The sequence below is a fragment of the Tachypleus tridentatus genome, chromosome 1 (assembly GCF_004210375.1).
Source record: "Tachypleus tridentatus isolate NWPU-2018 chromosome 1, ASM421037v1, whole genome shotgun sequence".
NCBI classification, from domain to species: domain Eukaryota; kingdom Metazoa; phylum Arthropoda; class Merostomata; order Xiphosura; family Limulidae; genus Tachypleus; species Tachypleus tridentatus.
Genome location: NC_134825.1, coordinates 152,890,559 through 152,909,339, shown reverse-complemented (window position 1 = coordinate 152,909,339; position 18,781 = coordinate 152,890,559). Strand labels below are relative to the sequence as shown.

General features: G+C 33.8%; 1 protein-coding gene across 2 annotated transcripts in view; it reads right to left on the bottom strand.

Annotated features, from left to right (window-relative positions):
- LOC143227493 (uncharacterized) overlaps nucleotides 1-17,339 on the bottom strand; it is a 52,752-nt gene extending 35,413 nt beyond the window's left edge. Inside the window, exons 1-2 of one of the 2 annotated variants that reach the window (XM_076458944.1) lie at nucleotides 17,224-17,307; nucleotides 15,348-15,412 (exon numbers count right to left, since the gene is read on the bottom strand). The gene's annotated coding sequence lies outside the window, so the exon portion shown is untranslated. Of the gene's footprint in view, nucleotides 1-15,347; nucleotides 15,413-17,223 lie in introns of both variants that reach the window. The other variant, XM_076458937.1, reaches the window with a different exon arrangement.
- Between the last annotated feature and the right edge of the window lie 1,442 nt (nucleotides 17,340-18,781).

Below are 18,781 nucleotides of genomic sequence, written 5' to 3'. Positions count from 1 at the left end.
TAACATTAAATTTTAATACTGAAAGTCATGTAGAGATGACCAATGTATACCTGTATCATCCCTATATTCTTGTTTACATTTTTTTTTAGGACTGCCATTTTGACATCATTTTACATTGAAAAAATACTTTATTATTTGTCTCTGAAGAAATTACTAGTTGGACTTCACTTTAAATAATGAGTAATGTTTTATCACCTAAGAAACAATGTTGATTTTCTACAAAAGGGTTAAATGGTTTAGAGGAAAAATTACTATGATATTTCCAAGAACTGAATGGATATTTTAAGGAGAGAGGCTTAGATTTGGTTCTCTTATGCTTTCAAAAAAAGGGAAGAGATGATCTTATTGAAGATTGTTTCCAGTGACTTTTTTGCACTACATTGAGCACACACTAGAAAGAAAGGATACCAAGTTTAAAATCTGAAAAAAGACAGGCTAAGTTTTCTTTGAGGCAGTATTACTTTTTCTAAGAGTGTGATTCACTGAATGACATGATGGTGGCACTAGCAGAGGAAAACACTTTACAGAAGTTTAAGATAGGAACTGATGATTCCCTTATAGGTGAAGGATAAATATGAAAGTAACAACTTGAAAGGCCAAATGGTCCTTTAATTGTTGTCTTTATGTAATTGATATTTTTTAAAGAAAACCATACTAAATAAGATGTTCTAAGACAAACATTTTTCATAATTTCTTAGTCTTAATTAATGAGTGCATTTTTACTTCTCTTATTTATGTGTATATATTACCATCCTCCATTGTAGAAGCGTATCACTTTTATAACTTTATATTTTTATTTATTACAACCTTAATTCCTCTGTGTATCAAGTTTGGAAAATATTTCTGGTATTTTTTTATTAGAACATAAACATTATATGGTAGAAATAATACCTCCTTGGCTACTTTTACTGATCTAAAAACACATCTCAAATTGTTTTAATGTTCTTTTGTACAGTATTTGATAGTTTACAAAAATAAGTGCCACTATTCTTGTTTATTTTTCAAATGGTTTCATTAAAAACATACAATATTATTGTCACTGGTGCTCAAGTGTTCCTATAAAACTAAATTTTTAAAAATTACAGTAAGACATATCTAGAATAATCTTTCACAATAAGATTTTCCATTTGAAGAATATATATATATGTATTATAAAATTCAAACACTATTTGAAGAAATTTTTCAGCATCATGTAATAAAAAAGATTTAGCCAATTAATTCTCCAACAAATAACAGGAATACAGATCTTTTATATCAAAATATCAATCAACCAAAGACAAAAAAAATGGCATGTGTTTATGCCCTACAAGGTGTTCAAGATTATACATATATCATGAATAGTTTTTGTTTGTTTGATTCTGAATTTTGTGCAAAGCTACATGAGGGCTAACTGTGCTAGGTGTCCCTAATATAGCAGTGTAAGATTAGAGAGAAGGCAGCTAGTCATCACCACCCACTGCCAACTCTTGAGCTCTTCTTTTATCAATGAATAATGGGATTGACCATCACATAACTTCCCCATGGTTGAAAGGGCAAGCACGTCTGGTGCGATGGGGATTCAAACCCACGACCCTCAGATTATGAGTCAAGTACCTTATCCACCTGGCCATGCCAGAACATATTACGAATAGAATTGAAAACAAACTTCAAGTATAAAAAGTCACAAATAACTGAAAGTATAAATTATATGCAAAAGACAAAAATTATGACATACAGCCTTTAACCTTTAAATGCTTATAATATAGTTTGCTTTATTGCATTCCAAAAAAAAACGTTCTGAATGAAATTCTTTGGAATATGACAAATTTCCCAAAGTTTATGTATCTTCTGTGGAATAAGATTTTATACATAATATTTGTAGTTTTCAGCTTTGTAAATATGAAAACATTTCTTTGTGAGATGTTTTTAACACTCCTACGAAAAGTACCCAAATTTTTTGTTTGGTACAAAACAAAATTTATGTAAATTTCATAAATTTAATGAAATTTAAATGGCAATTTCATTTAAATACAAAATTATTAGCCTAATATTAATAACCTTTCAAGTTGCTCTGGGGCCTATTGGGCCCCACTTTTCGTAGGAGTGTTAAGAAACGTTTTAAAATGATTACCTTTACTGTAGACTTCAGTTACAGACTTTTGTTTCTATATCTTCCTACATTCTTGTAAAGTTTTCCATTAATTTTTTTCTTTTATCAAACTGTAAATGTTACTGTGTATACTATCACTAAATAATAACTTTTGTACCAAGATAAAATTATAAGCAAGCCAACCTTTGTTTCACTGTTAACCCTTTTGCAATGAGCTTAGTATAACATACACAAGTTCTTTTACACATTTGCACATTAAGTATTTATACTGTAATTTTTGAAACAGTATGTGCACCTTCACAAAATTTAGCAGACTTTTAGTAAAGATTACAAGTTTTCGTACACAGAAAAATCATATATTTAAATAAAATATATCTACTAAAAAATTGTTTGTGAAAATAACAAGCCTGTTTAGTTATTATTCCAAGTGTGATTTCAGGTTATGATTAAAATTTTTTTTTTTATCTACGAAATCTCAAATATTATTCACGTGAGTTCAGAAACTTTCTAGATACAGTTCAAACCTTTCCAGTGAGACTTTATATTTTTTATTTTCTACACTCTCTGTGGGGTCTATCAATTGACCAGCCTTATTAAATATAAATCATGATTTTTGTTCATGTTAGAATGACTACATAATATGGACATGAAAATACAAATGTTTATTCTAAGTAACTTAGTTCTCATAACATTATATATTTATTATTTTTTATTATAATCAGCCTTTCAGTTGTGCTGAGCTAACATTACATAACTTGCACTGATATGGTGCACATGCACTCATTTTAATATACTCAAGAACATAAAACTGACCTGATCTTCACTGTGTTCCAGTGGACTAGTATTTTGTATTATACAGTAATATTTAAATTATCATACATTATGTATGGAAACAGATTATTACTATTTAGAAATAAGTTAAGAAACTTATTTTGCTTAAAATAAAGAACAATAAATAAAGAATTAGAGCAAACAATTATATTTTCTAGGTTGGTTGGTTGATTTAGTGTTTTACAGCATAAAGCAGCTAGGCTATCTGTGCCAAACATTTGGTAAAAAGTTAAGTAAATTTAGTAAAATTTATAAAAGGAAATTAAGGCAAAACAAAACAAAGTTAAAAAAAGCATAAAACCAACGTTTATATCCAGTCTACAATGTTAAGAAAAATACTGCAGTAATTCAAGTTGTAAAGGACTTTCTGCAGTGTAACTGTAATTATCATAACTTGCCAGAAAGACTAACAGGTAAGTACAAAAACCATTAGTCACTTGAAGTTGGCCTTTCCAGTCCCAGTTCCGAGTTAATTGACGTCATGGCCATTTTCTAAAAGTAAAGTAATAAACATTTTAAAAGACTTGTAGCAAAATTTTAATAACTCCCTAGCATGACTAATGGGTAGTTCAAACAGCAGCATTAGTCACCTGAAGTTGGCCTTTCTAGTCCTGCTTTTGAGTTATTTAATGTTATGGCCAGTTTCTAATTTCAAATAGAACAAGATGAACTGTGATTTTTAAAAGGGAGCCACATTAAGAATGTGTAATGTATAAATTAAAAAACTTAAATGGCATTAAAAAGATTAATGGCCTTTAAAAAACTAAAAACATTACTAAGGTGGACAGTGTCACTATCACCAATAACACTGTCTAACATTATGGACAAACCTTGGGACAAAACATGTTTAAAATGGTGCCGTCATTGAGAGTCAAAACAATGGCAAGAAAGTAAAATGTGGCTCACTGTGATCTGAGTGTTACAAAAACTACACACTAGTTCATCAGTTCCAGATAAAAGTGAACACAGAAGCTGTAGAGGGGATTCTGCATGCAACCACTAAACCACAATGAACTATGGCAGAGTCCACACAGTAATCTGATTTCGAACCATCTGTATAAATAGGAATGGAAGGATGGTTCGAAAGATGTTCAGCAAATAGCAGACAGTATTTTCAATCAGGAGTGTCTACTTTTCTCAGATGACTTAAATGCAGATCACAATTGGGGACTGTAAGAAGACATGGTGGAATGGTCTGACCAGTGGACACAGCAATGCTATCCAAGGACAGACCCAATTCATCCAACTGCATCCGGATACGAAGGCCGAAAGGAGCAATGGCAGACCGCCTTGTTCTGAAAAAGTATGGCCCACTGAGGAAGGAAAACACAACCCCAGGTGGGATGCTTTGATAAGGAACAAAGTTTCGAAGCATATAGTAAAGACAGTTGCAAACGGCAGAGGTGAAAAGAAGATTCATGAGACTCAACGTACTCTGAACTGGGAACGTGCGGAAAGCCCTAGTGCAGAGCCAAAGTCTTTGGTGATGAATAGGGTCTAGCATCTTTCAGGCCGATGATCTGGCAGAGCCATAGACCAGTGATCCATAGTCGAGTTTTGATCGAATAAGAGCATGAGATATCTTTAGCATAGAACATCGATCTGCTCCCCAAATAGTGGAAGAGAAGACATGGAGGATGTTGAGTGCTCTTGTACACATGTCCCGTAGCTGCTTAATGTGTGGTATAAAGGTTAGCTTACAGTCAAACATAATCCCCAGGAACTTAGTCTCATAGACCACAGGCAGCACAACTTCACCAATACGGAGTTCAGGATCAGGGCGAATACCCCATTGACTGCAATAGTGCATACAAACAGTTTTAGAGAGAGAGAAGGTAAAGCCATTTGCTGTGGTCCACTTCAGTAAACAATTGAGGGCATTCTGTAGCCTCCACTCAATATAACTCATGTTCCACGAGTGACACGAGATGCAAAAGTCGTCGACATAGAGCTCGTTTGTAACAGTGAGAAGGAGTTGTTCAGTGATGGCATTAATTTTTATTCTGAAAAGTGTGACACACAGAACACAGCTTTGAAGGACTCCAAGTTCCTGTAGAAAAGAACAGGAAAGTGTTGAACTCCCACGAACATGGAATCTCCTGCTCATGAAATAATTTTTAATAAAAATGGGCAAATGGCCACGGAACCCATATATATGGAGGTCTTGTAAAATGCCACACCTCTGTTGTATCATAAGCCTTCTCAACATCAAAGAATATTGATACAAGTTGTTGTTGTTTGAGAAAGGCTTCTCTGATTGATGTTTCAAGTTGAATCCGGTGGTCCATGGTGGAGTGCTCTCATCCGAACCCACACTGGGTGGGCAAAAGGAGGTTGTTTTATATGAGGAACCAAACCAGATGAGCATTAACCATCTTCTCTGAGGTCTTACAAAGACAGCTCATCAAAGCAATTGGATGGTAGTTTTAAGGAATCTTGGGATCCTTCCCAGGCTTAGAGAAAGGTAGGACAATAGTCTGGCACCAGGCATCAGGAAGAACATTCACCTGCTAGGTTAAAAACAATCAGAAGAATAGCAAGAAATGCAGGAGATACATGGTGCAGCATGTCATAGCATATATCATCAGGTCCAACAAATGTACTGCTAGACTGATGAAGGGCCAGTTTGAGTTCCACCAGTGTAAAGGGATGATTATAATCATAGAGACAATCAGCTCAAAAAGAAAGAGGTGATTGCTCTGCCTGAGTCTTGATAGCTAAGAAGGTGGAAGAAGAAGCAGAAGTGCTAGATACCCAGCAAAAGCTTTCACCTAGAGTATCGGCGATGCTCTGGATATCAGCTACTTTCTGGCCATCAGAGAGCAAGATTGAGAGAAGGACAGAATTATATTGTCCACTGACCTTTTAAATTTTGTCCCACATGACTTTGGAACTGGTGGTATAAGATATGCTGATTGTGAACTTAATTCAAGATTCTTTCTGGCTTTGACATCTTACCCACCGAGCATGTGCACAGGCTCACTGGAAAGCAATGCAGTTCAAGAGTGTGGGATATCTACAAAAAGTATCCCAGGTCCCTTTTGAGCCTTCTGTGCCATGTGGCAGGCAGAATTCCACCATGGACGAGGATACAGTGGAAACATGTCAAGGTTTTAGGAATTTATTGAGCAGCTGCTTGTATAATAATGTCAGTTACTGCTGCCACACAGTTATCTATGGCTTACAGGCAATGGCAGGATCAAGTTCTATGAGAGCAGTAAATGAGGGCATTTGCTTGACCCAGCTTCTACAGGGGCACACAGGTTGGGTGACATTGACCACGGCCAGTCTCTCTCAAAATTATAGGAAAATGATCACTGCCTCATGGATTACTGTCAATCCTCCATGAAAAATGAGAAAATAATGAAGGGGAGCAAACTGAGAGATTAATAGCAGTAAAGGACTGACTAGGTGCATGGAAATAAGTAGAAGAATCAGTATTGAAAAGAGAATGGTTGTGATAACAGAGCATACACTCTACCGAGCAAACCCTATCAATATCAGCACTTCCCCAGAGGGAATGATGCCCATTAAAATTCCCTTAAATGATAAAGGGAGACAGCAACTGTTCAATGAGAACATCAATGTCTCTCCATGTCTTATCATATGTCTCTCCAGGCAACAGGTAGAAAGAACAAACAATAATGGTGTGACCCAAGGAAACACAGATGGCTACAGCCTCCAAGGGTGTGTCAAGTAGCAAAGAGAGGGTGGGCACATGCTAATCACTCAACAGTGCCACCCCTACTTGCACTCATCCATCACATAGCCTGTCATTTCTGTATAATGAAAACTGTCGAAAGTGACTGTATTGGCAGGTTTCAGAAATGATTCCTGTAAGGAAAGACATACAGGATGGTAGGAAGCAATCAGTGTTTTGATTTCATAGACCAGCTGATTGACCCAAGGGGGGCCACCCCAAGGCCAAAGTGGTGTGTTAGGGTTGAACCCTTCAACCACCAGGATCCTCTCCTCTCCTTCACGGGTTGCCATGCACAGGTAACATGTGGGTGGAGGTTTAGGAGGTAAACTGAAAGAACCTTCCCTGGGATGTCTCCTCACCATGAACAGCAATCCACACCAAGGGGTATGTTTTCTAGCTATGACCTGTGAACTTGGTTGTTGTTAGACATAGGTTGCTAAATCTTTTAAAACTTTGCACATGGAGTGTACAAAAAAAATAGTTTAAGGTTTTGTATAGCAAGTTGAATAACCAAAATATCACAAATAACTATGCTGATACCATAGAATTCCACTATAATTTATTAAGTTTATTAACTAAGTTCCATTTAGGTCTAAAAATGACACAATCTACCTTCTAGAAATCTTGGTTCAAAAGAATGTGGTAGGCTTTTCACAGATTAGAATGGCTGAGAAAAGCCACTGGGTGACGTTCAGAGTTGTTGGTTGGTTATTCACATCATATATTGTAGTAAGTGTATATAAAGGGCCATTTCTAAAAATGAAGTTGAATGGGGCCACTGTGGTTGATTCAATACATAAGCCATAAGTGAACAACATAAAAAAATACAAAGTTCTTATTTTATATTCTACCTTGCCACTATTAGTAATTTGTGCTCCTAATTTGTACAAAACAAGACTTAGTATTTTGACATCACAAATATCTAGTGCTGAATTAAACATGCCACAACTCATAAAAACTATTAATTGTGCTTTCAATATTTACTTTTAAATTGAGATTTTAAAATTGACTTGTATATAATATTAAAGTTTGAATTATATTCTACAATGTGATTCCAAATGAATTGACATAAATTCATAAAATAGTAGTACAATTTTGAATGCAAGTCAATAAAACATGATGACATGGCCTTTGACCCCTGATCTATCACAAAAGGGTTAATCAAGTTTGGTTTAGTACTCTTAAAATTTTAATGTTCTATACCAATGCATTTTACATTTCTTTTGGAATACCAAGACTGTAATTGTTGTGGAAGCCATTTTCAAACATTTTTTTTTTATTCTAGTAAAATATCACTAAACTAAATTTTTTATTCTTCTGTTCCATCTTCTTTGCAAATCTCTGTCAAACTGACAGTCATATTGGCTTGCAGATCAAAAGTACAGCAAATAGGCTTTTATCAGATATTCAGATCACTAGCCTATAACTCTCAAAGTTGAGACACAGATAACAAAAAATGACTGGAAGAATTTTGGAGTCTAATAAAATTTAACTTCTTTCAGCACACAAAGGCAATATGTAATGGGAAGAATTACTAAGAATTCTAATTATCACACAAACACACTGTCACATAAGTTACCAAATGGCTTGTTTTTTAAATTCTGTGCAAAGCTGCAGGCTATCTGCTAGCTGTTCCTAACTTAGCAGTGTAAGACTAAAGAGTAGGCAGCTGGTCATCACCACACACTGCTATCAACTATTGGGCTACTCTTTTTGTCAATGAATATCCACAATAACTGACACATTGAGCTTGTTAACTGAAGAATGCAGAGTGGCAATCTAGAATTAACACATTGAAAGCAGCTCAAATGGAATATGCTAATGTATTTATAGGACTATATGGCCAATTGGATCAAATGAAAATCACACATTACCATGGAGGTGCAGATGACTGCATCTAATTAACTACCACACAGACTCCCCTGGATCACATTGATGTAATAGGATTGGGTTACAGCTTTCAGCGAGTATCTGGTTGTCTCCAGTAGTGGTTGTCAGGAAGAAGAAAGGTAATCCATGTTTTGAATTGATTTTAGACTTGTAAGTCTCATAACTCATGTTGATGTCTTTCCATTAATGGATGAATGTCTGGATACACTGGAAGTGACCCATTGGTTTAATATGTTAGATCTGATATCTGGAAACTGATACAAGTCAAATTGAATGACAAGAGCAGACCTAAGAGTGCTTTCAGTTACAACAGATGGCTTGTACAAGTTTTGTGTAATGTTTTTTAGCCAATGTAACATGCTTGCCACTTTTGAGAACTCAATACAACTTAGCATGATGCTGCAACTGGAGAAGTTCCTGACCTAAGTTAACATCATCTAAATGTTTGGTTACATGGTTCAAGTATATGAACCTCAAGAATGTGTTCCAGTGATTAAGAAATGGCAGGCTTGAAAATGAAACCAGTCTTGACCCTATTCTTTTCCTACTGGAACCAGACACCATTTATGTAATAAGCAGTGGTAATTAAAGGAATGGATCTGGGTCAAAGATTAAGCACACTGGATGTTGATATATTGAACACTACTACATATGACTTAGCAATAAGAAGCAGCTTTGCTGTTAAACTAAAAAAAAACACCTGTGAATTGAGAACTTGTAATTAGACTAGGAATAATTGTAAACCCTGTAGAAAGACTGTTTCACAATGGTAACATGTTGATTTCTCCATCTTTAAAAATAGTTTTCAAGAATGGTAATGGTTGTAGCTTGCAGTTATAATTCTGTTTTTCAACTTGCACACCTAGCTGACCTCTTGAGGAATTGGAATTTATCCAGCCTTAGAATTTATATCTGTATTTTCAATATTTAGGATTAAACTCTTAACCATTTTGAAGATCTCACTCTTCAATTAGCCAATGGTTTTAATTTTCTTGTGCCAGAGCCTCCTAGACTTATTAAGCTGCAACAAAAGTAGTATTCTGCCCAAAAAAATTCAGGCTCTAGTATCAATAAAAAGAATTTAATGGAAAGAGATATCCTGCTGGTGATGGCTTTTGACCTGCAGATTCTTTCAGAGGTTGCTGATGGCTTTTCCTATAGGTGTTTATCCATGTCAAAATGTTGTGTATGTATGTACATATATAAAAGGTTTTACTTATGGGATCAGTACATGGTTTTCAAATGCTTTTTTCCATATGGTTGTTGTTGTATGTGTAACTTTTGTAAATATTGCAAGAACAATTTATACATCTTGCATTAATTTCTTTTACCATGTATGTTTATTTCTGTTTTATCTTAGATTTGCTTACAGAGAAAAGCTATATTAGGCTCTTTGCTTTGTCTATATCAGGGAATTGAGCACTGAATTTAGCATTCCAAGTTCATAGACTTATTGCAGTCACACCAGAAAGATTGATAATGAAAGATCTCTTAAGATGTATGTATTCTGTACTGTTTTTGTTATATGCTATTATTTTATCTTCTTTTTAAAGGGCATATTAAATGTTGATTTGCACTCAGCATGTCCTGTAATAATTACTAAAAGCTTGTATTAATTCAGTGGTTCTTAACCTGGGTTCAATCAAACCCCAGGGGTTCCGTGGAGGTCAAGACACACACACACACAGTGTGTGTGTGTGTGTCCGTTCCATTCACCCCACTCATATGATTCATGAAATCATGCTCCACTTTGCCATCATTGGTTGCGGCTGATCACGTCACATCACTTGGCCTTAATATCTATGCTGCAGAGAACTTTGGGCTTAGCAGTCGACTTGTAACTGTAGTAATCAAGCATCATTTGCACTTTCTTTTCCTAATCTTTCAATCCCTTCATACTAACTATGTTGAGCAAAAACAGAAAGTGGTTGAACGAATACGTACATAATGGATTCACGTGTATTTATGGAACATGATGGGAGTCAGCGTCCCCAATGCATGATTTGCAATGCCAAGTTGAGCAATTCTAGTCTAGCCCCAGCAAAACTAAGAGAACACTCTCTAAAGCTGCATGGAGATGGGAAATACAAGAACACAATGCTTTCTGAACTCAAGATAAAGAGAGCTAGGTTTGATGAAAAGGCTACTTTGCCTGTTCTCGGCTTTGTACCCATCGACAAACCGATCCTCACAGCATCGTATGAAGTTGTGTACTTGATTACAAAGCAGGGCAAACCACACAACATTGGTGAAGCACTCATAAAATCAGCTGCATTGAAGATTGCAAAAATCATGCTGGGAAAAGCTGCTGAAAATAAGTTATCCTAAATTCCTCTTTCAAATGACACCATCAGCAGCAGAACAGATGACATGAGTGATGACATCTTTGCTTGAGTAGTTGTAGATCGGATTTCAAGCCCAGCAAAATTCAGCCTTCAACTTGACGAGATCACTAACGTTTCCAATCAAGCCAATTTGTTGTATTCATGCACTATGTAAAGAACGATGAGATAGAAGATTTTTTATTTTGTAAACCTCTTACAACAACAACAACTAAGGCAGCTGATGTGAAGAAACTTCTTCAGACACAACAATCTTTCATTGGATATGGTTTTTGCAGTTTGTTCGGACAGAGGTCCAGTCATGCTGGGATGAAATTCTGGTTTTGGTGCGCTGGTGAAAGTTGATGCACCACACATCATTGTAGAGCACCGTGTTCTGCACAGGCATGTGTTGGCAATAAAAACCTTGCCTTCAAAACTGGCAGAAGTATTGAAAATTGTAGTGGAATGTGTGAACTTTGTGTGAAATAGTGCCCTGAAGCACTGCATCTTCAAAGAGCTGTGTAATGAAATGGGCTCTGAATTCAAGGTACTTCTGCACCCTTCTGATGTTTGGTGGTTATCCCGGGGAAAGGTGCTGAATCGTGTTTTTGCCATGTGTGTGGTATTAGCCATGTTTTTGCGAGAGCACCAACACTGTCATGCAGATTGCTTCGAAAAATCCGAGTTCATTTTGGCGTACATGGCCGATATCTTCAATGCTCTCAATCAATAGATGCATTGAAGTGGAAGAGAACCTGAAGGCTTTTCAAAAAAAGCTACTATTATGGAAACGATGAACAGAGAATGATAACTTCGCAAACTTTCCCCTGCTGGACGACTGTGTAAGTAACATCGAAGATGTGTCTGAAATCAGAGACATTTCTGTACCCGGGGAACTGAAGCAACCAATTGCCATGCATTTAGATGAGCTCGCAAGGTCTCTTGATGAATACTTCCCCACCAGAGAGTCATATCCAGCATGGGTGAGACAGCTGTTCACATTTAGTGTTGCAACAGCAGATGTTAATGATGAATACCTCAATGAAATCATTGAACTTCAACAGAGCCAGCTTCAACAGCAACTTTTCAGAACAACAATGCTCTCAATGTTTTGGTGTCACCAAATTATAGCATACCCTCTTATGAACAGACTTTGTTGCAAAAATAATATGAAAGTGGCATTTGCCAAGGTGAAGCCATGCATTTCTGAACTTGTCTCTGAAAGGCAACAGCAAAAGTCATATTGATTTGCAGTAAATATTCATTGAGTTACGTTGTTTTTGTGTGAAATTCATGTTTTGTTGGTTTTGTTCTTTGAGCACAGTGATATTGTGTGCAACTGATGCATGGTTCATTTTGTGCACTAATCAAATATCTACGTTTTGAATTTGAGAAAAGCATATTTTATTTTTCCAATTACGAAGTGTTCAGTGAATGCAAGTATGAAACTTCTGGGGTTCAGTACCTCCAACAAGGTTAAGAACCACTGTATTAATTAATGTAAAGAAACCTCATTTAAAATGTTTCATTTTGTGATTTAATGTATATTTTGAATTAACATGTAGTTAATCCTTTCCATATGTAGTTGGATGATATGGCTGACCTTGTAACCACAAAGTAACCATCAGTTTCCACATTATAACATTTGATATGCTTTGTGTACCTTCACACAATTTGGCAAGTTTTCAGTACACATCACAAATCTTTTTCGTGTCCAAAAAGTTGTACCTTTTTATTAAATATTTTTACTCCAGATTTGTCTATTAATATATGGAATCAAAATGTAGTTTGCTCTGAAAGCAAACTGATTATCCTGCTACGATTAAAAATACTTTTCTTCTTTTGAAAACCATAAATTATTTTGGGTAATCTCTAAAATTTCCTATATAAATATCAAACCTTTTATCAGTAAAATTATATTTCACCCATTATTTTCTCTTCTGTAATGCTACATGGAATTGGTCAATTTGACCAACCTTGTAACTATCACATAAAAATATGAAATGAATTTAAATTACCCATTTTGTATTTTCCAAAATGATCACAGGTTATTCCATAAAACTACAGTAGTTTATTCAAAATAACTTAAAGCTCATAACATTACATCTGCTTCTACTTAATTTTATAATTTTATTGAATTTTGAACTATGTCTGACTAATAATCCTGCAACACAAGTTGTAAATTACTTGGTGAATATGTTTGTTTTTTTACTAGAATAGACCTTAAGGTATTGCAGGATTTCTACTGGACTTCTATGTTGAATTTTTTGGCTACGCATTTGAGTTTTTTACTAGAACATTGTAGGTATAGTAGGTACATGGTGGTAGTGGTGGTGACTTTCTGATCTTTCTTTCTGTCGTGGTCTTCCTCAAGGAAATTGTAATGAGGAGGAGGAGATGTAACCATTCTGCTTAAAACTCTCTATGATCTTTTGGCATTTTGCTTCCATAGATGTCTTATTGCAAATGTGTATAATTTATTCCATCAAGGCATGGCTCCAAGTAATTGAATTAGCCTGAGTGCACTTTGACAAAGAGAATAGAGAATATTTTGAAGAAAGAAGACTACATGATTGGTGGAAGAGCAGTAACTCTCACCACATTTGTAAGTAAATTATACACATAATACTAGTGTGATAGAAATAGTAAAAAGTAGTTCAGCTAGTTAACTCAAACTCTAAAGTAATTGAATATGCCTATGTGGAATTTTGACAACAAGAAAAGAACCATATTTTGTTTATGATATGCCTATGATTTCTATAGTGTATTTATTGTAAATATGTTTAACTAGTTAAAATATATATATATATATATAATTTTTAAAATAAACAAAGAGTATGCTGTCTGTTTATCTTTGCAATTATCACCAACAAATCATAGACACCTATTGTAGAAGAATCTTAAACCCAACAACAATGAAGTATATATTTATACCAAGTAAAAGCTTTTCAATTGACAATTGGCAAACACAACCTTTAATATCTGACAAACTGGACATTCATTGTTTCACTTAATGGCTTCTTCAGGAGTATTTCCCTCAAATACAAACTGTAACTGAGAGTACAAAGCTTCAAACGTGTTGGTTTAGTTATTTCTACATTCTTTAAGGGAAGCTTCAGGAAAACATGAAAATGAGAAACTAGACTTTACTATTATGAATAACACAAGGCAATTAACTTGATATACTCAATTATTTAAAACCATCAATGAGATTGATTAGTGTCATTAAAGTAATCAACTTGTGTTTCTGATTGTTACTGCATTCAATTATTTCAACTATCAAGTAACAAATATTCTTATTAGGATTTTTCAATATTAATTTGGATTAATTCAACTCTGTTCAGTTTAACTGATTTTTATCATGACATAAAAATAATCAACTAATCAAATTCAGGGTTTCATATTATTTTTATTATTTCAACGAAGTAATTGAACAACTGCTACTGCCTATTAAGCATAGAGCTACACAGTGAATAATCTATGCTCTGTCCATCATGGGTATTGAAACCAGATTTGTAGTGGCTTGAGTTGTTTTTTTTAATAGTCAACTCATGAGAATAATATCTATTAATTTGTACTTCATTTTTAAAGTTACCTTGTGAGAATATCAATAAGTTGAATGTAATAGACTAAGTAATGAACCTTAGGATAATTCAATAAGTAATCCCACTGACTGTGCAGCTCTGGCTAAAAAGTTATCAAACCTTTTGAACAATCAATGCTAATAATTAAAGCAGGATTTTATATTGTGTACATGAAAATATTAAACACAAATTGAAAACATTATCTTTTAGTCTGTAAGGTGCTGGTTAAACCTTGTTTGGATTATTAATGCTCTGTTTGGTTATTTTATTCAAGAAAGGACATTGAATTATTGGACAGAATTTAGAGAAAAGTCACTCTGATGATTGTAGGTTTGTAGAACATGTTGAAATCTCAACACCGTTTTGTTAGATGTTTTGGAATTCATAATTTTGTTTGAAGAAGTCTGCACAAAGTTTTATATATTACTCCTACTGTTCAAGTTTACATGTCATTTCATTGCTGATTAAACACAATGTCCAAATATGAACACAATTCATGTCTCTCTTAATTCTTCCAAGTTATAAAGAAAAGTAAAAAACTAACTATATTTTCATCTCTACATTACTTAAGCCCACAGGCAAATAGATATGGATCATATTAATTAAAAAGAAATACACACACACATATTAATGTATTACAATAAGTGAAATTGTATTTATCTATTTCTCTTGCACAGTTATATCTGTTAAAATTGATCCAAAATACCAAATTAAAGCTAAAATGGGTTTGTTTAATGAAAGTGGTAATCTCTAACTCCTGACCATTCATGATAATAGAATAAATAATTATAGTTGTGTACATTACTCATGTATAGAGTTGGGCAATTAGTGGTATTGGCTAATTACATTTAGCCATTTACATTTAATTAGTACAGTGTTTCTTGAACCATGGTATGTCCATGCAAAAAATAAATAATAAAACCTACCTGCAAGTATTGCCAGTCAATTGATTTCTTTCTAGTCAGCAGTTCAAAATTCATTCATTATGTAGCTTTGTGATTACAAAAACACAAAACAGCAATATTTTGATTTATTACTTCTCAGAATAATTCAAAACAGTAAAAATTTGAAACACTAGCTTTGATCAGTTGATTATTTTTGTGATAATCAGTTATTTTATTAGTTGCATGTGATACTAATTAATATAACTGCTGTACATAGGAAATCAATTAAATAACCAGTTCTACTCATGTCCAGACATTAAACAGCATCTACTAAAAACTTCCATTTTACTCTTTAAAAGTTAAAAAAACAACACATGTTCATTCTTTTCATATAGTGCTAAGTGATACTGTAAAGTTAGGTATAAGGGAACTGATGTTCAACATTTATGAGTTTTCTCTTATTAAAAAAGTTAAGTAAATTACAAGTAAAATAATATAAACTAAGGAACCTATTTCTGACAGATTCATTTCAAAAAAGATTAGCAAAACATTATAACAGTTCAATTGGTATTTTTCAAGTCTTTATAACTAGTATTAATTGTTGAAAAATTGTGCTGAGCTTAAAATATTTATATTTTTGAAGAAAAATGACAAAGAGAGGGTGTGAGAAGTTGTTGACTTTGAAGTTCTGTTGTTAGCAACATATTGGAATTTATTGTCATTTGAAAGATTTTAACTTTGCAAAATTTCAGCATGGTTGTAGAAAGTTTTTTTTCTTGTCATATCAACTTCTTGTAAAATTTTTATATAGCCTGTACTTTTTCTAATACTAACTTTAAAGCACCATTGCCGATTACAAACTTTTAGCTTTCAGACACCTTTAATTACGTTACTTATGCTAATCAGCAAGAATTATATATTAAAGAAATTGATGTAAAGTTACATACTTTTTATGTAACATAGTAAACACTGGACTAAAGAATTCATTCTACAATTAAAGATAAATTGATTACAAAAAATATATGTATTTTTTAAAACAAGATTTCATCAAATTCCTAAAATCTATGAATTATTCAATTACATTAGTTTATATAACACTAACTAGTGTAATCCCCACTCACAGGTAACCAGCTTTACTCGTGTCCAGTAGCACATATTAATTAGCCAATTCAGATGTATTTGTGATATCATAATATAATGAGGAATAGTATAATAGAAAAAGCCAGATTTAGGGTTTTATTGGCATTAGGCTTTTCAACTTATACAGGCCTTCCTTAAGACAGAACCGCTATATGCAATACACTTGGAGTCATAGCTTGAAGTTCCCTAATTAGTGCAAGGCACTAGTCTTCAGTCCCATAGGCTCATGCCTTAATCTGGGGTTGATAATAGGCATTTCCTAATTAAACATGCAATAGATATTAGAATATCTAAAATAATTTATATGCTTATACTTTGATGACACCCTCAGAAGACCAATCATACAATATATAATAATTTATTAATTTATAAATTACATAGTCTACAAATTTGTGAGTGGAAAAACTTTTGAAATCGAAGTTAAAATCAATTTGATTTTAGATTAAAATAACAGAGGTTAAATATAAAATATCAAAATTAAATTATCAGAATTACGGAAATATCAAAAGAGAACTTAAGATACATGCCTGGTGTATCTAAGTGTGTGTTTTCTTATAGAAAAGCCGGGGGGCGGTATATAGTAAAAGATATTCACTTAGCTATAATAACACAGGTTATGTCTTTGCTTGCACTTTACTAATTTTAGTTTTACTATTAAATTACATACACTACAAAATTCACGTCAATTAGTGGAAACTTAGATTTTAAGCAAATAATTTAACTTTAAACTAATATTTATTATTTCGTCAAAAAAAATTGACTAGGTGAAGAAACTTACCAAAACTTTTCTATTTATAATACTTAATACAACTTTCCTCTTTCAAATTTTTATTACCACGCTTTATATCACCAATTGAACTCGAGTTGCACGCTTGAGATGTAACACACTTTTTCTTCGCCATCTGGTGCATATAAACTAAATATAGATAAGTAAAAACGTTCAAAGCACTTCATGGTAAAAATGATAAATAAGCATTTGTATTAAAAAAAAAGTCATAGCATAATATAGCATGAAATTCAAAGATAATAAAACACCTATTGGTTCATGACCTGGGCCTTCCCATCCACTAAAGCAAACCAGAAACATATGAAGCTAATTCTAAACATTTTAAATTTACCTTAAATTTACCGCATCTATCACATTTGAAGGCAACTCATTTTATAGACCAACTATTCTGTTATCAAGGGAGTGTAGTCCCGGCATGGGCAGGTGAGTTAGGACGCGCGACTCGTAATTTGAGACTTTACACTGCTAAATTAGGGACGACTAGCGCAGATAGCCCTCGAGTAGCTTTGCGCGAAATTAAGAAAAAAACCAAAGGAGTGAAAAACTGAGATAACATAGGTTAAGATTAGACAAAAGAGGAGAAGTTCTGGTTTTGAAACATTAATCATAAGATATAGCTGTAAAACTATAACACAGAAATGGTTGTTTTGTTTTAATGCAAGTAAAATAATTGATTGTTTGCATTTCAACCACAGAGTATCGATCCACAGATTTTTAGCGTAGTTAGTCCATAAACACATCACCGACCTACAAAGATACATAATAAGAACGAAACACCAAAGAAAACTTCCATCAATAAGAAACAGTGAGTGAATAAATGTAATTATTAAGCGTAAAAATAGGAGTAATTAACTTAGACTTCCACATAAATTTGACAGATTTATAATCAAACGAATCTCAAACTGAGTTTTAAGTACAACGTAATGATTCTACATAAACATATAAATATTCTAAAATGAACTTGGTAGTTGAATAAAAAATATCGAAAGAGAATGGTGTGTAAATTGATTGCTAAACTGCTTATTTCCGTTTTTTTTTCGTTACTGATTTTTATTATATTTTGACTCCCACTATATTTAAAGAGGCCCAAACTATTACCCTAACCGTAGAAACATTTCAGGGGCAACATATTTGGTAGTCGAATATAATTTGATATGTCAAGACAAGAAACAATGGTTTGAAATGTGTTTCTATATAAAAAAAACCTCTTTCTAAATATGTGAGATTTTTCTAGTGATCAAATGAAAAAAATGATTCCTTATATCACTAGTTTTTGCCTTACTTGCAAGCAATCTATAAAAATCGATTATTTTTATACCGACTTTCCCTTCACAGGGGGCCGGCATGGTTAGGTGGTTAAGGCACTCCACACGTAATCTGAAGGGTGCGGGTTCGAATCCCCGTCACACCAAACATGCTCGCCATTTCAGCCGTGAGGGCGTTATAATGTTACGGCCAATCCCACTATTCATTAGTAAAAGAGTAGCCTAAGAGTTGGCGGTGGGTGGTTATGACTAGCTGCCTTCTCTCTAGTCTTACACTGCAATTA